This window comes from Delphinapterus leucas, chromosome 2 (assembly GCF_059928025.1).
Source record: "Delphinapterus leucas isolate spDelLeu-1000000601 "Yukka" chromosome 2, BTC_Dleu_Yukka2, whole genome shotgun sequence".
NCBI classification, from domain to species: Eukaryota; Metazoa; Chordata; class Mammalia; order Artiodactyla; family Monodontidae; genus Delphinapterus; species Delphinapterus leucas.
In genome coordinates, this window is record NC_143130.1 from 86,009,868 (window position 1) to 86,022,325 (window position 12,458).

Below are 12,458 nucleotides of genomic sequence, written 5' to 3' on the forward strand. Positions count from 1 at the left end.
TCCCAGGCGTTGAATATGGGGTGTTGAGTCCATTTCGTTGAGCAAGGAGTAGGTCTTGTGTATTATATATTTGGCTTATGGAAGGTATTTGTGCTAATTTCAATCTCTGGTTTGATGCAGCACCCCAACTCACCTTTCCCCATAAGCAAGCATAAGTTGGTTTTCTAAATTTGAGACCCTGTTCTGTTTTGTAATTCAGTTCATGTGTAGCCAAGTTTACGTTCCGTGTATTAGTGATATCTTATGATGTTTCTTTTTCTGTGTGACTTATTTCTCGTAGAATCGTCGTACCTGAATCCACTCATTATGCCACTACGGGCCTGATGACGTAGATCTCATTGCTGAGTGATATTCCATTGTACTTACGTAACACAACTTCCTTATCCATTTTTTGCTTTCTTGGATATTTAACTTGTACCATAGAGGAGGTTCTTGTAAACAGAGCCGTCCCAAACTTTGGGGTGGCTGTGTGTTTTTGATTTTAATTTCCCTAAGCTATAGGACCATAAGTGGAAGTGCCATAGGCTGTGTTGCTTTGTTGCCTACGTGTTTCAGGAAACACCATACACTTCTCCAGAGTGGCTGTTGGCAATTTAAATCCCGCCCATCAGGATAACAAGGCTCCGTGTTCTCCATGACCTGTCCTGCCTTTCTGGATTTTACACTTTTTTCAGATGGCCCTTTAGACCGGGGGGCAGTGAGACTTCATTGTAGTGCAGATTTCCTTTACCCGCTTGCTTGGTTGGCCAAAAAGGGCGTATGCGTTTTTTCCTGAATATATTCAGGAAAAAACGCATACGCCCTCTTTGGCCAAGTGCATCATTGTCGACATTCTGCCTCTTTTCCTATGCTTTAAGTGCAATTCCAGTCTACCCCCTGAAATCATTTTTCTGAAATTCTGCCCCGCTTTCAAGTCCACATCGAAGACTTACTTCAATATATTTTTGGACGATAGCTGTCATTCATAACTCTGCAGGTTTGTGAATTACAGTGCCCCTGAGCTCCTTTCTTCAACTCGCTTTCTTGTGAGCTGGCCACAAAACCGCAGGATTGCTTCAGGCCCTAATCTGGTTCCAGCAGGGCACGCTGAGCCTTTGGTTAATTCCTCTTCCTGGTGGGAAATGAGCATTCCATTTGCCCGTGCAGACACCTACAGCTAGTCTCTCATTGGTTCTCCCTATTCCTGTTAATCTTGCGCAGAAATTGCAAACTGTGCCAAACAGGAGTTTAAAGGCACTGACTTTCCAAGTGGGGAGAGTGTTAGTAAAGTGTCTGGAAAGGTGCACCCGAGTACCATGGGACGTAAACTGAGATCCATTTGAAAACGTTTCCCAATCACACGGTGGACCATACTCTGGGTTTCCCATGCATGTTTTAGCTGAAGGAAGAATCCCTTAAACCTGGAGAGTTGGGACCCATGGAATGGGTACCATGCAGTATGACTTCAAAGGGTCTGCGTTTGCTCACCAAACCTCACAAATGCTATCAGCCCGAAGTGTCCAGCCTTATGTCTCAACCAGCTCTGGGTGTAGATGTGGTAAATCCAGGTTGCATCACAAGCCCTGAATGAATTATTTAAGAATTGCTCTCTATTTCACTGTCATTGTGTTGTGTTTGTGAAATTTATTTTGATAATGGGATTTATCGGATTTTCACTGCTGCGTTTAGGCCCCTGTACACACGTGTGACTTCCTTATGGAGACATATAAATCCATGGGTCTTAAGATTCTTACTTGTCAGGTATATTCCCAGGCGTTGAATATGGGGTGTTGAGTCCATTTCGTTGAGCAAGGAGTAGGTCCTGTCTATTATATATTTGGCTTATGGAACGGTATCTGTGCTAATTTCAATCTCTGGTTTGATGCAGCACCCCAACTCACCTTTCCCCATAAGCAAGCATAAGTTGGTTTTCTAAATTTGAGTCCCTGTTCTGTTTTGTAATTCAGTTCATGTGTAGCCAAGTTTACGTTCCGTGTATTAGTGATATCTTATGATGTTTCTTTTTCTGTGTGACTTATTTCTCGTAGAATCGTCGTACCTGAATCCACTCATTATACCGCTACGGGCCTGATGACGTAGATCTCATTGCTGAGTGATATTCCATTGTACGTACGTACCACAATTTCTTTATCCATTTTTTGCTTTCTCGGATATTTAACTTGTACCGTAGACGAGGTTCTTGTAAACACAGCCGTCCCAAACTTTGGGGTGGCTGTGTGTTTTTGATTTTAATTTCCCTAAGCTATAGGACCCTTAGTGGAAGTGCCATAGGCTGTGTTGCATTGTTTCCTATGTGTTTCAGGAAACACCATACACTTCTCCAGAGTGGCTGTTGGCAATTTACATCCCGCCCATCAGCATAACAAGGCTCACTGTTCTCCATTACCTGTCCTGACTTTCTGGATTTTACACTTTTTTCAGATCGCCGTTTTGACCGGGGGGCAGAGAGACTTCATTGTAGTGCAGATTTCCTTTACACGCTTGCTTGGTTGGCCAAAAAGGGCGTATGCGTTTTTTCCTGAATATATTCAGGAGAAAACGCATACGCCCTTTTTGGCCAAGTGCATCATTGTCGACATTCTGCCTCTTTTCCTATGCTTTAAGTGCAATTCCAGTCTACCCCCTGAAATCGTTTTCCTGAAATTCTGCCCCGCTTTCATGTCCTCTTCGAAGACTTACTTCAATACATTTTTGGACGATAGCTGTCATTCATAACTCTGCAGGTTTGTGAATTACAGTGCCCCTGAGCTCCTTTCTTCAACTCGCTTTCTTGTGAGCTGGCCGCAAAACCGAAGGACTGTTTCAGGCCCTAATCTGGTTCCGGCAGGGCATGCTGAGCCTTTGGTTAATTCCTCTTCCTGGTGGGAAATGAGCGTTCCATTTGCCCGTGCAGACACCTACAGCTAGTCTCTCATTGGTTGTCCCTATTTCTGTTCATCGTGCGCAGAAATTGCAAACTGTGCCAAACAGGAGTTTAAAGGCACTGTCTCTCCAAGTGGGGAGAGTGTTAGTAAAGCGTCTGGAATGGTGAACCCGAGTACCAGGGGACGAAACCTGAGATGTATTTGCAAACGTTTCCCAGTCACACGGTGGACCATACTCTGGGTTTCCCATGCATGTTTTAGCTGAAGGAAGAATCCCTTAAACCTGGAGAGTTGGGACCCATGGAATGGGTACCATGCAGTATGACTTCAAAGGGTCTGCGTTTGCTCACCGAACCTCACCAATGCTATCAGCCCGAAGTGTCCAGCCTTATGTCTCACCCAGCTCTGGGTGTAGATGTGGTAAATCCAGGTTGCATCCCAAGCCCTGAATGAATTATTTAAGAATTGCTCTCTATTTCACTGTCATTGTGTTGGGTTTGTGAAATTTATTATGATAATGGGATTTATCAGATTTTCACTGCTGCGTTTAGGCCGCTGTACACACGCTTGATTTCCTTATGGAGACATATAAATCCATGGGTCTTAAGATTCTTACTTGTCAGGTATATTCCCAGGCGTTGAATATGTGGTGTTGAGTCCAATTCGTTGAGCAAGGAGTAGGTCTTGTCTATTATATATTTGGCTTGTGGATCGGTATCGGTGCTAATTTCAATATCTGGTTTGATGCAGCACCCCAACTCACCTTTCCCCATAAGCAAGCATAAGTTGGCTTTCTAAATTTGAGACCCTGTTCTGTTTTGTAATTCAGTTCATGTGTAGCCAAGTTTACGTTCCGTGTATTAGTGATATCTTATGATGTTTCTATTTCTGTGTGACTTATTTCTCGTAGACTCATCGTACGTTAATCCACTCATTATGCCGCATCGGTCCTGATGACGTAGATCTTATTGCTGAGTGATATTTCATTGTACGTACGTATCACAACTTCTTTATCCATTTTTTGCTTTCTCGGATATTTAACTTGTACCGTAGGTGAGGTTCTCGTAAACAGAGCCGTCCCAAACTTTGGGGTGGCTGTGTGTTTTTGATTTTAATTTCCCTAAGCTATAGGACCATAAGTGGAAGTGCCATAGGCTGTGTTGCTTTGTTGCCTACGTGTTTCAGGAAACACCATACACTTCTCCAGAGTGGCTGTTGGCAATTTACATCCCGCCCATCAGCATAACAAGGCTCCCTGTTCTCCATGACCTGTCCTGCCTTTCTGGATTTTACACTTGTTTCAGATGGCCCTTTGGACCGGGGGGCAGTGAGACTTCATTTTAGTGCAGATTTCCTTTACACTCTTGCTTGGTTGGCCAAAAAGGGCGTATGCGTTTTTTCCTGAATCAGGAAAAAACGCATACGCACTTTTTGGCCAAGTGCATCATTGTCGACATTCTGCCTCTTTTCCTATGCTTTAAGTGCAATTCCACTCTACCCCCTGAAATCGTTTTCCTGAAATTCTGCCCCACTTTCAGTCCTCTTTGAAGACTTACTTCAATAAATTTTTGGACCATATCTGTCATTCATAACTCTGCAGGTTTGTGAATTACAGTGCCCCTGAGCTCCTTTCTTCAACTCGCTTTCTTGTGAGCTGGCCGCAAAACCGCAGGATTGCTTCAGGCCCTAATCTTGTTCCGGCCGGGCACGCTGAGCCTTTGGTTAATTCCTCTTACTGGTGGGAAATGAGCGTTCCATTTGCCCGTGCAGACACCTACAAGTAGTCTCTCATTGGTACTCCCTATTCCTGTTCATCTTGTGCAGAAATTGCAAACTGTGCCAAACAGGAGGTTAAAGGCACTGACTCTCAAGTGGGGAGAGTGTTACTAAAGCGTCTGGAACGGTGAACCCGAGTACCAGGGGACGAAACCTGAGATGCATTTGAAAACGTTTCCCAATCACACGGTGGATCATACTCTGGGTTTACCATGCATGTTTTAGCTGAAGGAAGAATCCCTTAAACCTGGAGAGTTGGGACCCATGGAATGGGTACCATGCAGTATGACTTCAAACGATCTGCGTTTGCTCAACCAACCTCACCAATGCCATGAGCACGAAGTGTCCAGCCTTATGTCTCACCCAGCTCTGGGTGTAGATGTGGTAAATCCAGGTTGCATCACAAACCCTGAATGAATTATTTAAGAATTGCTCTCTATTTCACTGTCATTGTGTTGTGTTTGTGAAATTTATTTTGATAATGGGATTTATCGGATTTTCACTGCTGCGTTAGGCCGCTGTACACATGCTTGACTTCCTTATGGAGACATATAAATCCATGGTTATTAAGATTCTTACTTGTCAGGTATATTCCCAGGCGTTGAATATGGGGTGTTGAGTCCATTTCGTTGAGCAAGGAGTAGGTCTTGTCTATTATATATTTGGCTTATGGAACGGGATCTGTGCTAATTTCAATCTCTGGTTTGATGCAGCTCCCCAAATCACCTTTCCCCATAAGCAAGCATAATTTGGTTTTCTAAATTTGAGACCCTGTTCTGTTTTGTAATTCAGTTCATGTGTAGTCAAGTTTACGTTCCGTGTATTAGTGATACCTTATGATGTTTTTATTTCTGTGTGACTTATTTCTCGTCGAATCGTCATACCAGAATCCACTCATTATGTCGCTACGGGCCTGATGACGTAGATCTCATTGCTGAGTGATATTCCATTGTACGTACGTACCACAACTTCTTTATCCATTTTTTGCTTTCTCGGATATTTAACTTGTACCGTAGACTAGGTTCTTGTAAACAGAGCCGTCCCAAACTTTGGGGTGGCTGTGTGTTTTTGATTTTAATTTCCCTAAGCTATAGGCCCATAAGTGGAAGTGCCATAGGCTGTGTTGCTTTGTTTCCTACGTGTTTCAGGAAACACCATACATTTCTCCAGAGTGGCTGTTGGCAATTTACATCCCGCCCGTCAGCAAAACAAGGCTCCCTGTTCTCCAAGACCTGTCCTGCCTTTCTGGGTTTTACACTTTTTTCAGATGGCCCTTTTGACCGGGGGGCAGTGAGACTTCATTGTAGTGCAGATTTCATTTACACGCTTGCTTGGTTGGCCAAAAATGGCGTATGCGTTTTTTCCTGAATATATTCAGGAAAAAACGCATACGCCATTTTTGGCCAAGTGCATCATTGTGGACATTCTGCCTCTTTTCTTATGCTTTAAGTGCAATTCCAGTCTACCCCCTGAAACCGTTTTCCTGAAATTCTGCCCCGCTTTCAAGTCCACTTCGAAGACTTACTTCAATACATTTTTGGACGATAGCTGTCATCCATAACTCTGCAGGTTTGTGATTTACAGCGCCCCTGAGCTCTTTTCTTCAACTCGCTTTCTTGTGAGCTGGCCGCAAAACCGCAGGATTGCTTCAGGCCCTAATCTGGTTCTGGAAGGGCACGCTGAGCCTTTGGTTAATTCCTCTTCCTGGTGGGAAATGAGCGTTCCATTTGCCCGTGCAGACACCTACAGCTAGTCTCTCATTGGTTCTCCATATTCCTGTTCATCTTGCACAGAAATTGCAAACTGTGCCAAACAGGAGGTTAAAGGCACTGACTCTCCAAGTGGGGAGAGTGTTAGTAAAGCGTCTGGAGCTGTGAACCCGAGTACCAGGAGACGAAACCTGAGATGCATTTGAAAACGTTTCCCAATCACACGGTGAACCATACTCTGGGTTTCCCATGCATGTTTTAGCTGAAGGAAGAATCCCTTAAACCTGGAGAGTTGGGACCCATGGAATGGCTACCATGCAGTATGACTTCAAACGATCTGCGTTTGCTCACCTAACCTCACCATTGCTATCAGCCTGAAGTGTCCAGCCTTATGTCTCAACCAGCTTTGGGTGTAGAGGTGTTAAATCCAGGTTGCATCACAAGCCGTGAATGAATTATTTAAGAATTGCTCTGTATTTCACTGTCATTGTGTTTTGTTTTTCAAATTTATTTTGATAATGGGATTTATCGGATTTTCAATGCTGCGTTTAGGCCACTGTACACACGCTTGATTTCCTTATGGAGACATATAAATCCATGGGTCTTAAGATTCTTACTTGTCAGGTATATTCCCAGGCGTTGAATATGGGGTGTTGAGTCCATTTCGTTGAGCAAGGAGTAGGTCTTGTCTATTATATATTTGGCTTATGGAACGGTATCTGTGCTAATTTCAATCTCTGGTTTGATGCAGCACCCCAACTCACCTTTCCCCATAAGCAAGCATAAGTTGGTTTTCTAAATTTGAGACCCTGTTCTGTTTTGTAATTCAGTTCATGTGTAGCCAAGTTTACGTTCCGTGTATTAGTGATATCTTATGATGTTTCTTTTTCTGTGTGACTTATTTCTCGTAGAATCGTCGTACCTGAATCCGCTCATTATGCCTCTACGGGCCTGATGACGTAGATCTTATTGCTGAGTGATATTCCATTGTACGTGCGTACCACAACTTCTTTATCCATTTTTTGCTTTGTTGGATATTTAAGTTGAACCGTAGACGAGGTTCTTGTAAACAGAGCCGTCCCAAACTTTGGGGTGGCTGTGTGTTTTTGATTTTAATTTCCCTAAGCTATAGGACCCTAAGTGGAAGTGCCATAGGTTGTGTTGCTTTGTTTCCTACGTGTTTCAGGAAACACCATACACTTCTCCAGAGTGGCTGTTGGCAATTTATATCCCGCCCATCAGCATAACAAGGCTCGCTGTTCTCCATGACCTGTCCTGCCTTTCTGGATTTTACACTTGTTTCAGATGGCCCTTTTGACCGGGGGGCAGTGAGACTTCATTGTAGTGCAGATTTCCTTTACACGCTTGCTTGGTTTGCCAAAAAGGGCGTATGCGTTTTTTCCTGAATATATTCAGGAAAAAACGCATACGCACTTTTTGGCCAAGTGCATCATTGTGGACATTCTGCCTCTTTTCCTATGCTTTAAGTGCAATTCCAGTCTACCCCCTGAAACCGTTTTCCTGAAATTCTGCCCTGCTTTCAATTCCACTTCGAAGACTTACTTCAATACATTTTTGGACGATAGCTGTCATTCATAACTCTGCAGGTTTGTGAATTACAGTGCTCCTGAGCTCCTTTCTTCAACTCGCTTTCTTGTGAGCTGGCCGCAAAACCGCAGGATTGCTTCAGGCCCTAATCTGGTTCCGGAAGGGCACGCTGAGCCTTTGGTTAATTCCTCTTCCTGGTGGGAAATGAGCGTTCCATTTGCCCGTGCAGACACCTACAGCTAGTCTCTCATTGGTTCTCCCTATTCCTGTTCATCTTGCACAGAAATTGCAAACTGTGCCAAACAGGAGGTTAAAGGCACTGACTCTCCAAGTGGGGAGAGTGTTAGTAAAGCGTCGGGAGCGGTGAACCCGAGTACCAGGGGACGAAACCTGAGATGCATTTGAAAACGTTTCCCAATCACACGGTTGACCATACTCTGGGTTTCCCATGCATGATTTAGCTGAAGGAAGAATCCCTTAAACCTGGAGAGTTGGGACCCATGGAATGGCTACCATGCAGTATGACTTCAAAGGGTCTGCGTTTGCTCACCGAACCTCACCATTGCTATCAGCCTGAAGTGTCCAGCCTTATGTCTCAACCAGCTTTGGGTGTAGAGGTGGTAAATCCAGGTTGCATCACAAGCCCTGAATGAATTATTTAAGAATTGCTCTCTATTTCACTGTCATTGTGTTTTGTTTTTGAAATTTATTTTGATAATGGGATTTATCGGATTTTCACTGCTGCGTTTAGGCCGCTGTACACACGATTGATTTCCTTATTGAGACATATAAATCCATGGGTCTTAAGATTCTTGCTTGTCAGGTATATTCCCAGGCGTTGAATATGGGGTGTTGAGAACATTTCGTTGAGCAAGGAGTAGGTCTTGTCTATTATATATTTGGCTTATGGAACGATATCTGTGCTAATTTCAATCTCTGGTTTTATGCAGCACCCCAACTCACCTTTCCCCATAAGCAAGCATAAGTTGGTTTTCTAAATTTGAGACCCTGTTCTGTTTTGTAATTCAGTTCATGTGTAGACAAGTTTACCTTCCGTGTATTAGTGATATCTTATGATGTTTCTTTTTCTGTGTGACTTATTTCTCGTAGAATCGTCGTACCTGAATCCACTCATTATGCCGCTATGGGCCTGATGACCTAGATTTCATTGCTGAGTGATATTCCATTGTACGTACGTACCACAATTTCTTTATCCATTTTTTGCTTTCTCGGATATTTAACTTGTACCGTAGACGAGGTTTTTGTAAACAGAGCCGTCCCAAACGTTGGGGTGGCTGTGTGTTTTTGATTTTAATTTCCCTAAGCTATAGGACCCTAAGTGGAAGTGCCATAGGCTGTGTTGCTTTGTTTCCTACGTGTTTCAGGAAACACCATACACTTCTCCAGAGTGGCTGTTGGCAATTTACATCCCGCCCATCAGGATAACAAGGCTCCCTGTTCTCCATGACCTGTCCTCCCTTTCTGGATTTTACACTTTTTTCAGATGGCCGTTTTGACGGGGGGCAGTGAGACTTCATGGTAGTGCAGATTTCCTTTACACGCTTGCTTGGTTGGCCAAAAAGGGCGTATGCGTTTTTTCCTGAATATATTCAGGAAAAAACGCATACGCCCTTTTTGGCCAAGTGCATCATTGTGGACATTCTACCTCTTTTCCTATGCTTTAAGTGCAATTCCAGTCTACCCCCTGAAATCGTTTTCCTGAAATTCTGGCCCGCTTTCAAGTCCGCTTCGAAGACTTACTTCAATACATTTTTGGACGATAGCTGTCATTCTTAACTCTGCAGGTTTGTGAATTACAGTGCCCCTGAGCTCCATTCTTCAACTCGCTTTCTTGTGAGCTGGCCGCAAAACCGCAGGATTGCTTCAGGCCTTAATCTGGTTCTGGCAGGGCATGCTGATCCTTTGGTTAATCCCTCTTCCTGGTGGGAAATGAGCGTTCCATTTGCCCGTGCAGACCCCTACAGCTAGTCTCTCATTGGTTCTCCCTATTCCTGTTCATCTTGCGCAGAAATTGCAAACTGTGCCAAAAAGGAGTTTAAAGGCATTGACTCTCCAAGTGGGGTGAGTGTTAGTAAAGCGTCTGGAATGGTGAACCAGAGTACCAGGGGACGAAACCTGAGATGCATTTGAAAACGTTTCCCAATCACACGGTGGACCATACTCTGGGTTTCCCATGCATGTTTTAACTGAAGGAAGAATCCCGAAAAACAGGAGAGTTGGGACCCTTGGAATGGCTACCATGCAGTATGACTTCAAAGGGTCTGTGTTTGCTCACTGAACCTCACCAATGCTATCAGCCAGAAGTGTCCAGCCTTATTTCTCACCCAGCTCTGGGTGTAGATGTGGTAAATCCAGGTTGCATCACAAGCCCTGAATGAATTATTTAAGAATTGCTCTCTATTTCACTGTCATTGTGTTTTGTTTATGAAATTAATTTTGATAATGGGATTTATCGTATTTTCACTGCTGCGTTTAGGCCACTGTACACACGCTTGATTTCCTTATGGAGACATATATATCCATGAGTCTTAACATTCTTACTTGTCAGGTATATTTCCAGGCGTTGAATATGGGGTGTTGAGTCCATTTCGTTGAGCAAGGGGTAGGTTTTGTTTATTATATATTTGGCTTATGGAACGGTATCTGTGCTAATTTCAATCTCTGGTTTGATGCAGCACCCCAACTCACCTTTCCCCATAAGCAAGCATAAGTTGGTTTTCTAAATTTGAGACCATGTTCTGTTTTGTAATTCAGTTCATGTGTAGCCAAGTTTACGTTCCGTGTATTAGTGATATCTTATGATGTTTCTTTTTCTGTGTGACTTATTTCTCATAGAATCGTCGTACCTGAATCCGCTCATTATGCCTCTACGGGCCTGATGACGTAGATCTTATTGCTGAGTGATATTCCATTGTACGTGCGTGCCACAACTTCTTTATCCATTTTTTGCTTTGTCGGATATTTAACTTGAACCGTAGACGAGGTTCTTGTAAACAGAGCCGTCCCAAACTTTGGGGTGGCTGTGTGTTTTTGATTTTAATTTCCCTAAGCTATAGGACCCTAAGTGGAAGTGCCATAGGTTGTGTTGCTTTGTTTCCTACGTGTTTCAGGAAACACCATACACTTCTCCAGAGTGGCTGTTGGCAATTTACATCCCGCCCATCAGCATAACAAGGCTCGCTGTTCTCCATGACCTGTCCTGCCTTTCTGGATTTTACACTTTTTTCAGATGGCCCTTTTGACCGGGGGGCAGTGAGACTTCATTGTAGTGCAGATTTACTTTACACGCTTGCTTGGTTGGCCAAAAAGCGCGTATGCGTTTTTTCCTGAATATATTCAGGAAAAAACGCATACGCCATTTTTGGCCAAGTGCATCATTGTGGACATTCTGCCTCTTTTCCTATGCTTTAAGTGCAATTCCAGTCTACCCCCTGAAACCGTTTTCCTGAAATTCTGCCCCGCTTTCAAGTCCACTTCGAAGACTTACTTCAATGCATTTTTGGACGATAGCTGTCATTCATAACTCTGCAGGTTTGTGAATTACAGTGCTCCTGAGCTCCTTTCTTCAACTCGCTTTCTTGTGAGGTGGCCGCAAAACCGCAGGATTGCTTCAGGCCCTAATCTGGTTCCGGAAGGGCACGCTGAGCCTTTGGTTAATTCCTCTTCCTTGTGGGAAATGAGCGTTCCATTTGCCCGTGCAGACACCTACAGCTAGTCTCTCATTGGTTCTCCTTATTCCTGTTCATCTTGCACAGAAATTGCAAACTGTGCCCAACAGGAGGTTAAAGGCACTGACTCTCCAAGTGGGGAGAGTGTTAGTAAAGCGTCTGGAGCAGTGAACCCGAGTACCAGGGGACGAAACCTGAGATGCATTTGAAAACGTTTCCCAATCACACGGTGGACCATACTCTGGGTTTCCCATGCATGTTTTAGCTGAAGGAAGAATCCCTTAAACCTGGAGAGTTGGGACCCATGGAATGGCTACCATGCAGTATGACTTCAAATGGTCTGCGTTTGCTCACCGAACCTCACCATTGCTATCAGCCTGAAGTGTCCAGCCTTATGTCTCAACCAGCTTTGGGTGTAGAGGTGGTAAATCCAGGTTGCGTCACAAGCCCTGAATGAATTATTTAAGAATTGCTCTCTATTTCACTGTCATTGTGTTTTGTTTTTGAAATTTATTTTGATAATGGGATTTATCGGATTTTCACTGCTGCGTGTAGGCCGCTGTACACACGATTGATTTCCTTATGGAGACATATAAATCCATGGGTGTTAAGATTCTTACTTGTCAGGTATATTCCCAGGCGTTGAATATGGGGTGTTGAGTCCATTTCGTTGAGCAAGGAGTAGGTCTTGTCTATTATATATTTGGCTTATGGAACGATATCTGTGCTAATTTCAATCTCTGGTTTTATGCAGCACCCCAACTCACCTTTCCCCATAAGCAAGCATAAGTTGGTTTTCTAAATTTGAGACCCTGTTCTGTTTTGTAATTCAGTTCATGTGTAGACAAGTTTACCTTCCGTGTATTAGTGAT